The 15889-nt window shown below is 40.7% G+C and overlaps 2 long non-coding RNA genes and 3 other non-coding genes across 7 annotated transcripts in view; all 5 read right to left on the reverse strand.

Moving 5' to 3' along the window:
- LOC113407600 overlaps positions 1-2926 on the reverse strand; it is a 65173-nt gene extending 62247 nt beyond the window's left edge. For both annotated transcript variants that reach the window (XR_003370028.1, XR_003370029.1), the window contains exon 1: positions 2832-2926. This is a non-coding gene — a long non-coding RNA (uncharacterized LOC113407600). The remainder of the gene's footprint in view (positions 1-2831) is intronic.
- A 3869-nt stretch (positions 2927-6795) lies between these two features.
- LOC112111503 lies at positions 6796-13355 on the reverse strand. Of its 2 annotated transcripts, none has more exons than XR_003899884.1 (5): positions 13239-13355; positions 12097-12122; positions 11245-11404; positions 7920-7975; positions 6796-6971 (listed from the first exon to the last, which is right to left on the reverse strand). It is a non-coding gene; the product is annotated as an uncharacterized LOC112111503 (long non-coding RNA). The 2 variants fall into 2 exon arrangements; XR_002908497.3 differs by having other exon boundaries at positions 11186-11404.
- LOC112111510 lies at positions 7048-7120 on the reverse strand. Its single transcript, XR_002908499.1, has one exon. It is a non-coding gene; the product is annotated as a small nucleolar RNA SNORD65 (small nucleolar RNA).
- On the reverse strand, positions 11632-11707 carry LOC112111508. The gene has a single exon (XR_002908498.1). It is a non-coding gene; the product is annotated as a small nucleolar RNA SNORD49 (small nucleolar RNA).
- Positions 12193-12266, reverse strand: LOC112111511. The gene has a single exon (XR_002908500.1). It is a non-coding gene; the product is annotated as a small nucleolar RNA SNORD65 (small nucleolar RNA).
- Positions 13356-15889: the final 2534 nt, after the last annotated feature.

Raw genomic sequence — 15889 nt, forward strand, 5'->3', positions numbered from 1 at the left:
ATGATATTAATGAATTAGTATTACCACCCTGGGTTGACAAGAATCCTCTCTCTATCTGACAGAGGGGGAGACAAAAGCACAGGCTAATGCCATGACCTGGCCCAGGTCACATGGCAAGCCTGCGGCAGAACCAGGAACTGAACTCAGACGTCCTGGCACTGAGTCCTGTACTTTAACTACCAACCAAGCCTACCCTTGTCGCTGGCAGAACTTGGCTATTTGTGGAATTTCAATTCAGTACTGAAGTTCACGTAGGTACCTTTCCAAACTTTAATCTAAGTGACTTAGAAGCCTAAGTACCATTGACTTTGTGCTGCAGTGAGAGCAGGAGATTGAAAGCAAGAGCTCAGAGGGAAAGTGAAATAGAGGAGTAACAGAAGGAGAGAGAAGTATCAGGTGGAACTCCAGTTGTTACCTCCCTGAGAGCACCCCAGCTTTTACTCTTACATTTACAGTGCAAGTTTTTACAGGCACACTGGGTGTTTATGCACCTTCACCCCCATTGGAAATGGAACCTCCACATGAGACTATTCTTTTCTTTCCACTTCACTACAGGTCTAATTCTGCCTTCAGATGCCTGCATGCAACTCTCCTTCACGACTGCAGGCACCTCACAAACCCTATGGGCAGAGATCAAAGGTCACTACCATCTGATGGCTGCTTGTTGGCCTATGTGAAAATGAGCTCAGTGGTCTCAGTGATGTTTCTACTAACCAAGTACCTGCAACACATAAAACAGTCACAAATAGCATTCTCGGTGGCCGTCTCAGCATAAAAAAGTATAATCACCTTCTCACCACAGCAGTGGCCACTCCAGATCAGGATTGAAACTTCTAGTCATAACCTATAGTAGGTGTTCGGTGTATCAGGGCACCTTACATCAGCACTGAAGTCGCTCATAAATGAATTGCAACATGATATTCCCATCTCAGACTGGGAGTCATTCTTGCTTTCAGCATCTAATGTTTATCATTATTTTCTTGCAGCCTTAATCTTTTGATAGGTTTTAAATTTATTCATGGACTTGAGTTTAGCTCTTGTTAAGCTCTGGGGGCGCAAGCCGCCACTTTCTCTCAAGCTTTTGCTACTCAAAATAATTTTAATTCAAGACCTTTCCATTGCTTATTTCCTAATAACTCTGCAAAACCAAATACATCTCAAATGCAATGCAAATGAATCCATTTTATTTTCCCCACAGAAGGACTGACAGTTATATATTTCATGTTTATGAAACAGAAGTTAGTTCAATCAATGCACAATTTTAATAAGCATGAGCCTTTGTTACACATCCATTTAAGCAACAAATGGTGTTTGAGGATCCCTGCTGGGAAACTATATTGTTTATATCATTTCATCAACAAACCACCAACAAATTGAAGGTCATTAATGGTGAAGATAGCTAATCTATAATAGCTATTTATGATGGATACCATTGTCTTATAACCCAAATTCCAGCTAATAAAGTGTCTTCTGAATGTAGCTAAATAGTCCCAAATCAACACCTTATAGTTTACTCAGCAGGAGCACTTCCAATTTGCAATCTCAATAAGCTAACATATATTAGAAAAGAGCCTTTGTTAATAAAAACAAAGGTTTTAAACAAAACATTAGCCGTAGACTGCAGCTAATTCATCCACAGACTACATAAAAATAAAAAACCCAGCAAGCTAAACTATCAAGCAAACATTTGCTGAGTTGCTTCAGTCTACCCAAGGTCTGTGAGAGTATATAATGACCATTAACATCAGCGGAGTTTGTAGTCTTATTTAATCAGAGGTCAGATTCCCTTGCAGCCCAAACTTGTACTCTTTCCAGATGACGTTTTTAAACCTTTAAAATAAATAAACTTTCTATGTATAACATCATCTGAGAAATGTATTTTGTTTTGTCTCAACAAAAACGCTGAACAAGTTTACAATATACTAAAACTACGCCAAGAAAAAAAAAACTGCCTCACACTTGTTGTGATTGCAAATGTTGTAATACAAAAAGTGCTTTTGATTACATTTCCATTTCACAACACAGCAGAACAGACTGTGATTCTGTTAAGGATTTTAATTAAACAGTGTTTGAACAATCAGTGTTTCATAATGCTCTGCTTCGCATTCAAAAAAGAAGAATCTAATTAGTAACAACATGCAGTTTGCATGCTCCATTGAACAGGTCAGAAACTTACTGTGAAATATAGTGCTCTTTCTATGTTCTCGTTAAACCAAACGTTTTGGGTAACTATTGCATAGCTATGCTATTTCTTTTGTAATAGCAAGAATACAGTTTCACTTTGTTATTTATTGTAGTTTACAGAAACATGCTGACTTTTCAAAATATTTGTATATGTGCTTCCTGGGTTCACATACTATATTGATATATTTCTTCACCACAAACTACATTCTGTAGCCTTGTTGGATTACAAATAAGATTTAAAAATTTAAGCCCCAATCCTGCAAAAATTTAGGTATGTGGTGAATTTTAATTATGGGAGTAGCTCCAATGGACAAAAGCTTTAGCAACATTGGAGGCTTATACTTATTCTGTCAATTTGAGAAAATAAGAAATGAGATAATGAAGAACAAAGATCTAAGTAAAAAATTCATTTAAATGACCATTTAAGAGAGTACAACTACAATGTTTTAGAGATATCAAAAACATTTAGCAAAACAGGTTAACGTGAAAGGTAGGGGGCCAATTAGCTTGTGATGCACAATGAGAAACTCATGATTCAGAGAAAAGTTTTGGTTGAACAGGGGTTAGAAAAAAACCAAAAGATTATTTTTATATTAACTATTCTTCACACTATATAAAAACTGGTTGTTTAGGTAATTACAACCTACTTCCCAGATGGCCTCAGTAGTTTCTTTTGAATCTGGAATTTCTTCATTTCCTGGTGTAAGTGGTTGTCTTTCAAATCACACCTAGCGATCCACCTCCTTTGCTGCAAAAGGAAACATGGAAGTGATCAGATTAAGATGGTATTGTTATAAAATTCTCTCAATTAATTCTTTCATCTGCATCTCAGCCCATTTTGATTTTCTAGGTACGATTTGGGGTTGTAAGCATTCTGACACAAGGCATTGTGTGTCTTCGTGTCTACAACTTCTTTCGCCTCCCACTTGTCTATTTAAAACACAGTTACAAGCTTTTTAGGGCAGGGACTCTTACTCTGTGTTATACAGTGCCTAGCAGGAGGCCCTGATCTTCATTAGGGCCTATAGGCACTACCACCAAAAACAATGTTTTTAAAAAAATTGTACAATACAACAAAGTAGAAGCCCAAGTGTTGCCATTTTACAGGCCAGCAGTATCCCCATTTCAGAGATAGGTGAAGTGAGTCAGGGGTGCTGGAACAATTTTTATGAGGGGGTGCTGATGATGGAAACCATGTAAACTATGTATCTGGTGTTTGTTAATACTACTTCAAGGTAGGGGCTGCGACAGCACCCCCAGCACCACTGAAGTGAGTGCTGCATGTAGTTTGAAGTCCTTTCACAGACAGTGACCCCATCTTGTTATTATTAATCGTGTTCTGTATAGTAGTGCATTGTGCTAGGTGCTGTACAAACAGACTAGTAGATGGCCCCATCCCAAAGAGCTTACAATCTAAATAGACAAAACCCAGGGGGATGGGGAAAGGGATAGAATACAACAGCAGAGTGAACAATGTGATGGCAGCAAATGGCAGGTTAGTTCCACTTTTTTTTTTTTTTTTGAAAATGGGCTTTGTTAGTTAGGAGGGGGATCACCTACATGTAAGAAAAGGGAAGAGAGGGTGAGGGGGCCAGGGTGGAGTGAAGGTGAGGTGAAGAGAATGTGAGGGAGAAGAGAGGGTTGGAGCATACAGCACAGAGCAGAGAAAGGCCAGTCAGAACTGCAAAAAGTTCTCCACGTCCAGAGCTCTGTGCTTTGGTCGCTTCTGCGACTACCTGCTAGAGTCTCTGGCTGGCTCCTTTCTGCAGTTTTCTCCTAAGCCCACAGGGAAGGGAGAAGAGTGGCCCCAGCTGGGCTCCATTTTACCTCCGCCCCCTCAGTGCAGCAGTCCCTGATTTGGCTGTTTCTGCCCCTACCAGGTGGAGTCCTTAGTCTATGAATTTGTGAGCTGAAGTTAGCTGAATGTATCTACAGTCAGCTTGGTTTGTATATTGCTAGTAACAAGGTCCAACTTCTTGCAAAGTATCTAACAATTTTTTTTTTGAGAAAAATCAGCATGACAGAAGGCCAATACTACCAAAAGCAAGCTAAATTCAAAATCTCTCCCATAGTGACACCAAGTAGACAAACTTCTTCAGTAATTTTTCAGTGGTGTTAAGTGGCTAGTTCCAAAGCCTCAGCAAACATGTTCAAAACCAAAGAGATTATAATGAAGTAATCTTTGATACCCCACCTTTTTACAATAAAACCAGATACTGGTGTGGCAGCATATCCAATAGCAGACATGAAGTTTCTCTATTGCTAGAATCCTGGCTTTTTAGCCATAGCAAAGTTGATCTCAGACCCAGATACCCTATTTACTTTCCCCACACAAGGGTTGTAACAAAAAGTCAAAATGAACAAAGTTATGCCGATTCATCATATTGGTTCACTTTTATACTAAATCCACAGGTGCTACCCCTTCACTTTTTGCATTTTAGTCTGCAATCCAGGGCAGGGATTAGTTCTGATGTTTGCACAGAACAGAACTAGTGTAATATAAATGCTTACCAATGATAAAGAACATAGGTACGTTGGACAGAATCTCCTCTAGGTTCTCCACTGACTGGAAGTGAATGTTACCCATTTTCTACCTAGGCAGTTGTATCCATCTCAGAGCTAGGACAGGTGGCCTGAAGTATCTTCTTTCAGTTAGTAGTATCACTGACCACCATCACGTATCAACTCCTTAGAGCAAGTTCTGGCACTGCAGTGCCCTGCCTCAGTTTCTCCCTCAGGTTCTTGAGCAGGGAACTTCACAGATTCTGCATTTTGGTAACACGTCTTTAGGCTCAATTATTAAAGACTAAATTAAGTCTCCCAAACCCAAAGATAAAGTCCTCAAAGTCCAAATCTGCCAATGTCCAACAGACTAGAAATCATAAACAGGAAATCTTCTGCCACCATCATGCTGACCTTCAACAATGGTCTCACCATGTCTTTACTAAACAAGCAAATTCAGCCCCTTTCCTGGGCACCCCTGCTGCATGCTCGGTGTTCCTGGGCACTGCAGGGTGCTTCCTTTCTGTTTTAGCTGAGCAGTGTCTCCCACAAGGCCCTTTTCCACAGCAGCCTCCCCCTGGCTCCCCTTTCTTAATGACAGCCTGACTCATTATAGGAAACACCTGCCCCCACCCCCTCAGCTGCATCTCATTAATGAACAGACCTGTCTGGCCCCAAGATCCTAAACAGGAAGACCAGTTATAGCTGAAATTTAAGCTTATGAGCCCTTTCATTCCCTACCCCATAAACAAATTGTGACACGTTAGTATAAGCAAATAGCTTATGTCTGTACATTTTACTATAAAACACTTGACAACTTTTGGACACAAGGAGGAAACCAGTACTTCAGCCTTATAGGAAAGGAGCCTTAATGTCAAATATTAAACTTGAAATGTTGACCTACTCTACAAAGAGTGGCTAAATGTCACAGCTCACTAGAAAACAGTCTCCTTAACACCTTAAACTTTCCATGCCATTTTCATTACACCCAAGCATGTTACTTAACAATCCACACCTAGTGGGGGTACTTCCTTTACAACTTTAAATTGTTGTTTGAAATTGGTATGTTTGCAATATACACAATTTTGACTGGAATGTTACCCTGCCCTTGCTACCTCTGCAAATTCTGCTGTATGTGGGAGATCTTCAGCATTCATTTTATTCCTCAAGAGAACCTGCAGTGTAAGGCTAAAGATGGTGGTGATATAGAAACCCTTCTTTCAATTTTGTTTGCTGTGGAATTACTTGCTTGAAAATTCCATTATGGCTCAAACTTTTACACCTTGTTAATCACCTGGTGTGTTTTGGATGACTGATTAATGGATTGCTCATTCAATGATCTGCCCACCTCAAAGATTAAGATACATGTCTACAGCAAGGAGGAAGATTTCCTCCTTGAAGTATCTAAAGAAATCAGTGAATTGTAAACAAAGCATGTAAAAAATGACGAGCAGCAGCTGGGTATGAAAAGACTTCTGTGCAGCCAGCACATTTTAAGTGTTACTTGCTCTAACTAAAGGGTTATTGCAGTAGGAAGCAGTCATTTAAAGTTCCACAACTGCAACACTGTGTATGTGTTAAAGAGGCAGGTGAGGTAATATCCCTAATTGGACCAGCTTCTGTTGGGGGACAAACTTTCAAGCTTACAGAGCTCTTCACAATAGCATGTCTTTCTTCAACCGAAGCTGGGTCAACAAGAGATTCTCTCCTTTAGACCATATCACATGAGCAGAGAATTCAGATTCTGTAACTGAAAACAAGCAGGGTCCCCTTCCCTGACCTCCCCACGAACTATATGTGAGGCATGTTTCACTAATGCTACTTAAGCTTAAAGGCTGAGCACTCTTTAAAGGAAATAGTTCAGCTACAGGCAGCATTTTAAAAGAGGCAATTGTGTTTAAACAAAGCAAAGTGTCAAAAATCCAGTATGTTCTAGTTACACAAAGTTTATTTGTATTACCTTATACATTGCTGAAAAAAACTGTACACAATGTAGTAAATGACAGTATCCATTTGTGTAAACAACACTGTATTTTAAATTACATAAAGGGGTAATTTTCTATTATGAACAATGAGTTTCTATTAGTTATTTGAAATAAAGACCAAGAGTACAATGATTTGAAAATTTTAATTTGTGCATTCAACAGTATGCATCTTCTACTTGTAAAAGAGTGATCAGACACATCTGGTAATGCTCACAAAAAAACAGTTGCTAATTCTCAGGGTCTTTTGGATATTTTGTAATGTTCTTCTATCGCAGACCAACAGGCTTGCAAGATGGACACCTGCAACACAATATGACAAATAAGTTACAGTGCAATGTGAACTTCTACCCAACCAATTCATTAGTATACAAGATGTCTTCAGAAAACCTTTGCTCACCACTAGTCAATCTGCCGGTAATTCCAGCTATTTTTGGTGAATTTCATCATTTGATATCTTGTACTGAATGGTACACATTTATAAATATCTCTACAAGATTCCAGGATTGTCACTGAAACCTAGAATGTTTGAAGTAATGAAAAAAAGCTACAAACGTGGCTGAATTTTTTGTTTAGAGTATCACCAGGTTCAATCACCATTGGGATTTGATGTCTTACCACTTAATTTAAATTCTCAGCCATTTTTGGCTTTTTTACACTTTATGAATTACACCCATACAACCACATGGGCTTTCTTCTCCAGTTCATCAATGCCTCAGTATTATTCACTCATTTGCACTTGATAAGCTTTCATTCAGTGAACAAATATGATGCAGGGACAACTCTCTTGTACAACATCAAGCACATCAGTGGTTAACATTTTTAGCCCTTAAAATTTTTAACCTAGCACTGCATGTTTTTAGAAAAGGTGGTAGCTCACTGAGTCTGCTAATCAATTATGCCCCCTAGAGTCTAAAATGAATAGCAAGTGTAGCTGACAATTTCTCATTTAGAGTTTATGAACACAAGATGTAAAATTTTATTAAAGCTAATGTTAAAAAAAATTAACTACATAGGTTGAGAAAAGAATGTCTGTACATCGGGGTATAGTGCTTAGATTATCCAAATACAAAGTTTGTTTTTAAAAGTCAGATACATATAGTGCATAATCAGCAATAACCCAAATTTAGGTGAACGAATTTAAGAATATAGTTTAGATATCTAGCATCCATACATTCAGGTACATTACTCATGAAAAAAGTTGTTCAGAGTTGGTGGTGGAAAGCAAAATATATTTGTATTCAAACTCACCCAAAAAATTTTCTAGTGCTGTACTTTCTTTACTGCAGGAATCTCATTTAACTTCCCTGATAATTTTGGGGAAAAAAAAAAAAAAAAAAGCTGTAACACAAGTTTCCAAACCAACATTAAAATGATAAAGGACAGGTTGCAGAGGGAGCTGCTAGTGATGTCTAGGCACATTGGTTCTGTGAACTAAGACTCATTATGGGGGAGAGGTTTGGTCAAGAAGGGAAAATTGAGAGTTCACTCAGAGGGGAGGAAAGCAGATTAGTTGCAAAACTATCAGGGTCCAAACTTACAAGGGATGTGATTAAGAGTTGCCTGACATGTTATTTTCTGATTTCTAAGGATGTACATGTGTAAACACTTTTAACAGTACAGTTGTGTTTGAGACCATATACAGGATTAGAAATATTCAATCTTTACTGTAGCATCACATTTTATCAGGAAAGGGAAAAAAGTACCTGTAGACAAGTGATCTGGAATGACAACAGATGGTGGGGAGAGAATGTTTTCTGTCCAGATTCCTCAATGACTACATTACCAGTCCGCTGCTGCCATATATTCGAGAACTGTACAGCTGAATTTCACTAGAAGCTATTCTTGTGTAGAACAGAACCCTTACATAGGTCTTCTATTAAGCTAGTGAAATATGACTTGACACCTTGCACACTTTAAGCTATAGGCAAGTGCAAGAGGAGAGAGCTGGAGAAATCTGCCTCCTGTGGTGGATGCCCAGGTCTAGTGGGGACAGGATGGTCTGTCACAACTTACATAACACTGGTCTACAATTTTTGAGAAGTCGTCTGCTTCAGAGATAAAATGTGCTATTTATTATGTATTGAATTCAAATATGACAATTAAAACAACTGATTGGCTACTGTTTCTAAGATATTTAAGTTTTTACATTTTATGTCTATGTATATTGTGAAGATAGTTGAGTTTTAATCATAAATTGTAAACCTAGGTCTTTTCATGTGTTTATGGTTGCTTTACATGATAATATTTCACCTGTCCTGTTTATGTAACACTTTAAAAATCAGCAAAAGGGTTATATAAATAAAATTTATTATGAAACAAAAGGCAAAAAACTATTCTGTACATAGTTTAGTCCTATTCAGTGTCTACTCGGCGCTTCTTGGCTTGTCTCTTGTATTCATTAAATGGAGCATCTCTTGTCACTGTCCAGCAATAGTCTGCAAGCATTGATGGGCTCCATTTGCCCTGATAGCGTTTCTCCATTGTTGCAATGTCCTGGTGAAATCGCTCTCCGTGCTCGTCGCTCACTGCTCTGCAGTTCGGTGGAAAAAAATCTAGATGAGAGTGCAAAAAATGTATCTTTAGTGACATGTTGCAACCAAGGCTTTTGTATGCCTTGAGGAGGTTTTCCACCAACAACCTGTAGTTGTCTGCCTTGTTGTTTCCGAGAAAATTTATTGCCACTAACTGGAAGGCTTTCCATGCCGTCTTTTCCTTGCCACGCAGTGCATGGTCAAATGCATCATCTCGAAGAAGTTCACGAATTTGAGGACCAACAAAGACACCTTCCTTTATCTTAGCTTCACTTAACCTTGGAAATTTTCCATGGAGGTACTTGAAAGCTGCTTGTGTTTTGTCAATGGCCTTGACAAAGTTCTTCATCAGACCCAGCTTGATGTGTAAGGGTGGTAACAAAATCTTTCTTGATTCAACAAGTGGTGGATGCTTAACACTTTTCCTCCCAGGCTCCAATGACTGTCGGAGTGGCCAATCTTTCTTGATGTAGTGGGAATCTCTTGCACGACTATCCCATTCGCAGAGAAAACAGCAGTACTTTGTGTATCCAGTCTGCAGACCAAGCAAGAGAGCAACAACCTTCAAATCGCCACAAAGCTGCCACTGATGTTGGTCATAGTTTATGCACCTCAAAAGTTGTTTCATGTTGTCATAGGTTTCCTTCATATGGACTGCATGACCAACTGGAATTGATGGCAAAACATTGCCATTATGCAGTAAAACAGCTTTAAGACTCATCTTCGATGAATCAATGAACAGTCTCCACTCATCTGGATCGTGAACGATGTTGAGGGCTGCCATCACACCATCGATGTTGTTGCAGGCTACAAGATCACCTTCCATGAAGAAGAATGGGACAAGATCCTTTGGACGGTCACGGAACATGGAAACCCTATCACCACCTGCCAGGAGATTCCACTGCTGTAGTCTGGAGCCCAACAGCTCTGCCTTACTCTTGGGTAGTTCCAAATCCCTGACAAGGTCATTCAGTTCACCTTGTGCTATGAGGTGTGGTTCAGAGGAGGATGGGAGAAAATGTGGGTCCTGTGACATTGATGGTTCAGGACCAGAAGTTTCATCCTCTTCCTCGTCTGATTCAAGTGAGAATGATTCTGGTGCATCAGGAACCGGCAGTCCTTCTCCGTGGGGTACTGGGCGTATAGCTGATGGAATGTTTGGATAATGCACAGTCCCCTTTTTCTTCTTTGACACACCTTTCCCAACTGGAGGCACCATGCAGAAGTAACAATTGCTGGTATGATCTGTTGGCTCTCTCCAAATCATTGGCACTGCAAAAGGCATAGATTTCCTTTTCCTGTTCAACCACTGGCGAAGATTAGTTGCACAAGTGTTGCAGCATATGTGTGGGGCCCACCTCTTGTCCTGATCTCCAATTTTGCAGCCAAAATAAAGGTGATAGGCTTTCTTAACCATAGTGGTTATACTGCGCTTTTGTGATGCAAAAGTCACTTCACCACAAACATAGCAGAAGTTATCTGCACTGTTCACACAAGTACGAGGCATCTCTGCTCACTTTGGCTAAACAGAAATGTGTCCCTTTGCAAAAATCAAACACTGACAAATAAGAGAGCACGACACTGTATGATTTCTAGAGCTGATATAGGGCAATTTGTTCAGCAGAGTGATGTAAGCTTTGTTATGATTGCATCATCCATGACTTCTAGGAATAACATAATGCAATTCATATCATGTATGATGCAATACCAGCTTCAGATTGCATCATTCATTGTTTTGCCTAAAAAGCAAGTACTGTCCAAACCCAGTCATAGATTTATTCATAGATCCAGTCAAAGATGTATTTTAGTCATTGCTGGTTTAAATTGAGATCCCTTCCCTTTATAACTCACTTATCCTCTGCCATTCCCAAGTCAAGGGTCGTATATACTGACCCAATAGCATAACTTGAAAACTAGAGCCAATCAACAATTTTAAGCATCATTTTTGTTTTCAGTGACCCAGAATTAGTAAAGTTTGATTACATTTATCTCAGAAGCATTTTGCCTGTAGAGCAGTGCAATATCCAGTTTCAGCTCTTGACCTTGAATCTGTGTATTAAGAGGGTCTGAAGAACAGAAGGCTCCACTTTCCCACCAAGTTTTGGTAAGCCATGACTCAGTTCTCCTTTTCCACGCAGATTAGGCAAGGGAGCTGCTTTCCACCCTTCCTGTAGACATCTCACTCCTTTGAAATATCGAAGTCTACAGAGTAAATGGAAACAAGAGAACAAAAATGGACATTACATGGTGCCCTGAGTAGACTGAGGCTGCAGTGAAAACAGCAAGCATGGAAGAGCCAGTCTTTAAATAAACTGCATGCCTGATTGTCTTTTGGCTCCTAGTACTAGTGTCATTTTAGCACAACACAAACAGCCAAGTTTAGCATACAGGCCTCCTGACAACTTGAATTCAATATACACATAGCTGTATTTCAGACAAGTTGAGAAGGTTATCGTCAGTTCTCGCATCTGACGGCACTTCCTATTCAAGGGTATCATCATGTCAACAGCTTTTTGCATTTGTTTGTGTAGATAAGCAATTAACACAAGCCCAGCACTTGCAAATTTTGCTCTAACTTTCCCCTTGACTAGGAGTAAGCTGCAAAGCATTAACTCATCAAATCTGTAACTTAATCAATTCTAATGATCAGCTTTAGACTGGTAACTTACAGTGGAATACACCAAAGTGCTTCTACCTATCAGCTTTTCCTTTTGCATTAGTCCAGGTCCATATGGTGCACTACTAGTCAAGTACCTAACTAGAGTCTGTCCCCCCACATCCAGAAGATGATTAATGGGACTGCCACATTTCAACTTTAGAGTTTGTCAATATGCAAGTAAAATCCCCAAACTGGCTTAAGAATTTATACAAGTTAGTGCAAAAATAAAGCTTACCATATACTTCAAGACACCATTCTGCCCTAAAAAGAGGAAATATCGATTATTAGAGGACAGTATTATAGTATTATACAAAGGATATTTTGTAGGTTTATTCAGAAAAAAACCTTCTCACCACCAACAATCTGTCGGTAATTCCAGCTATTTTCGGTTTTATTTCATCATTATGCACCTTTAATTTGACCAATTCTATAGGAATATTAAAATGCTCATTTTGAAAGCAGCATTAAGACTCAACTACGTTTTTGCATGTAATTAAAGTTCAGTAATTCCCTTATTACAGCTTGCTATACATTATCCATAACTTCAGTTTCTGAATTTAAGTGCCCTCCAGAATCCAGAACTATAACCACTGCTACAGGACAGTGCTGGAGAAGTTTTGTATTCTACTCCCTAGCACATGCATAAACTGGCAAAGGACAAAAGGGGGTTCACACTTTTTGATTATGATACAGGAAAGGAAACCCTGCTTTTTCTATAGGAAACTTTAGTCTGAGCACTATTAAGCAAATTCAATCTTGTATTCCTATTTCTGATTGGAAGAACAGAGAACTGCAGAGCTTACTCCAACTTCTCAGCCCTTAATAGCCAGCATGGGTGTCTTCCACAAAAAAGTTTTAAACAATATGGGGAACAAACACAACTGGCTGAGTCTGATCATCCCTTCCACTCCCTGCTCAGACTCTACTCTTGATGCCTAGGATATCATTTTGTGTCACAGTCACACTGCAGCAGCGGTTCATAGACTATCAGGGTTGGAAGGGACCTCAGGAGGTCATCTAGTCCAACCCCCTGCTCAAAGCAGGGCCAATCCCCAACTAAATCATCCCAGCCAGGGCTTTGTCAAGCCGGGCCTTAAAAACCTCTAAGGAAGGAGACTCCACCACCTCCCTAGGGAACCCATTCCAGTGCTTCACCAGCCTCCTGGTGAAATAGTGTTTCCTAATATCCAACCTAGACCTCCCCCACTGCAACTTGAGACCATTGCTCCTCGTTCTCAGTCTCTCGCCTGGTGTAACCGCCTGTTCAGGATGAAGGGGGCCGAGCCCTACAGCAAAGCTGCGCGGGCCCAAGGCCACGAACCCCGCCGTGCCCCGGGGCAGGGCGCCTCCCCAGCACAGCTGCAAGCGCCATCTTACCTCAGCCGCGGAGCCGCGCACGAGGCGCCCAGCCCTGGCCACGCCGGGCCTGTGCCTCGGGCAGCCGCCGCCGCCATCTTCCCCCCGGCGCCTCGGGACCACGCAGGTCGCCCAGCCTGTAAGACGGACACACGGAGGCTCAGTCAGTCCCCCACAACTACCCCTAGGCTGTGTCCGCCGGGCCGGCAGCGAGCGCAGCGTCGCCCCCTCCCCGCCCACCGCACGCGCGCTGCAGTCCCAACGGCCCCCTCAGGGCCGGATGCCGCGAGCCCATCCCCCCTACCGAGCGCGGGACGGCGAGACAGGCCCCCCACTCCCCTCCGGTTAGCGCACGAGGGGCCCAGCCCCGCTTCCCCGGCTCGGGCCCGCCCCAGAGCCGCTGCCCCCTCCGGCAGCCCCGTTCCAGCGCCACTTACCAGCCAGAGAGAGAGCGAAGCGCGGGCGGGCGGCTGCTTTTAAGGGGTTGGAATGTACCATCCTGTGGGGGAGGGGAGGATCATCGTAGGCCGTCAAGACTCTAGAGCACGCCACAGCGCTGGTGGAACGTACCATCTCGATCGCAGGATACGGGGGGGGAGCAAACATGATCGCGTTTGCCTGCCTTTTAAAGGGACAGAGGGTCTTATTCTGCAGCGTGGACTGTTGCAGAGCTCAGGCAGCTGTGGCACAGCGTAGCAGGGACGTTACATCAGTGGGAGTGAAATTTACGTATAAACACTTACAGTTAGGTTGATGTAAGCTGCCTTGCGTTAACCTAACTCGGTGGTATAGAACAGACCTCAATCTTTAGATTCTACTTGGCAAAGATAAAGGACACAGCTTCAGTGAATCATCCCTTATTTAGATACTGCCAATTCTTCATGGACATGTCATTTCAGAATAGGAAAATAGTTTACATATCTTTTCACTTACACAGGAAGGTGCCTTAGTCACCCACTCTTTTTCATATCAATCTATCAATTACCTGGCCTTATAATTCCTTACATTTATAGATTCACCCCCGAAAGCTTATGCTCCAATATGTCTGTTAGTCTATAAGGTGCCACAGGACTCTGTCACTTTTTATAGTTATAGGGCTCCCATCCCAGTTACAGTATTGGAATTATGATGTAGTACTAATAGAAAAGCAACCACTGCCCCTGTTAATTCTATCAATTAGCTGATTAAGCAGCTCTCCATATTTTCATTTACAGTATGAGGGTGTAGTGATTTGATTTACTGGCACGCTGCTCCATCATCCTTTGGATTTAAAGACAACTGTAGCAATACCAAGGTATCAGGCATATTCAACAGAGAATCCTATTGCTTTTTTATTCGTTAAGGTCTCTCATGAGCCTCACTGAAAAGCTTATCTAGACTAGAATATAAAAAGTGCAGTTTTAGTACTTTATATAATTTAACATGAGCTGGGGTGAATTTTTTCATTGAAAAATGGGGTTGTGATAACATTTTTGTGGGAAAAAATTGAATTTCCTCATATTTCAATGAAATTTCTACATGAAAAATTGACAAAAATTTAGATTTTTGTTTCAAAATTGTGGGGGGAAAAATCCACTCACTTTTTTGTTTTAAAAACTTTAAAAAAAAAAGTGGGGGGTGAATAAACATTGTGGGGAAGAAGTAAAATGAAAGGAAGTAGTTTCCCCTCCCTCCAGTCCCCTACTTTCTCTTACTATATTCTCTACCATTTCTGAAGGAGAGGGGGAAGAAAGTGGGCTTTTTCACAAAGCAAAGTGAAAAAAAATCATTTCAATTTTCAAAAAAACTGTAAACTAAATTAATATTTTCCAACATTTTTTTGCAAACCATTTTACCTTTTCCTGATCAGATCTATTTTTAACTAAAGGGCTTGCCTACACAGGGGAATTGCCTGAAATAACTATTGCAGAATAAGTTATTCTGCAAAAGCTATTCTAGAATAGCTGTCCACGGGGACACTATTCTGGAATAAAAATTATTTTATTCCAGAATAATTTCCCCCTCTGGATGCACACTAATTATTCCAGCATAAGGTGACTTTTTATTCCAGAACAGTGTCCACATGGGGAATTATTCCATAACATCCCTGCGTAAACAAGCCTTTAGGTAGTAGGCCCCTTGTACAATGTATAGCAAAACGAGAGCCTTGTGTGCGTGAGGCTCCTACATGCCAGCACAACACAAATAGTAAGTATTTTAAAACACATTAGCTGATTGAACCTTAAACTTCGCGGTTGACCATCTAACCCAAATTAATATTAAACATTTATATTGAGGGGAGTGCCTTAAAAGCCACAACCCTATTGCACTAGGCACTGTACAAACATAATGACAGTTCCTGCCCTCTTAAATACATCACAAAAGAAAAAAAGGGTTACAAACCCAAATATTTTAAAAACATTTGCAAGACACCTTTAACCAAACCTCAGAAAGTAGTAAGGCTCCTTTAACCTTGACATGATCAGGGAATACCAGTTTGCATTGAAACACCATATGATCAGGTTGAGTTTGGATTACAGGACCATGAAGTAAAGCTAAAGGTTGTTTAATCCAGATTAACTTGTTTTTCACCCCCACATAAAAAGAGGACAAAGGGCTAATTGATGCACCCACATCCTCTATATTAAAATAATCACATCCTTTTCTCTTAACTTGTGTAATTGCTAGGGTCC

The sequence above is a fragment of the Terrapene carolina genome, unplaced genomic scaffold (genome assembly GCF_002925995.2).
Source record: "Terrapene carolina triunguis isolate 2854851 unplaced genomic scaffold, T_m_triunguis-2.0 Scaffold231, whole genome shotgun sequence".
NCBI classification, from domain to species: Eukaryota; Metazoa; Chordata; order Testudines; family Emydidae; genus Terrapene; species Terrapene triunguis.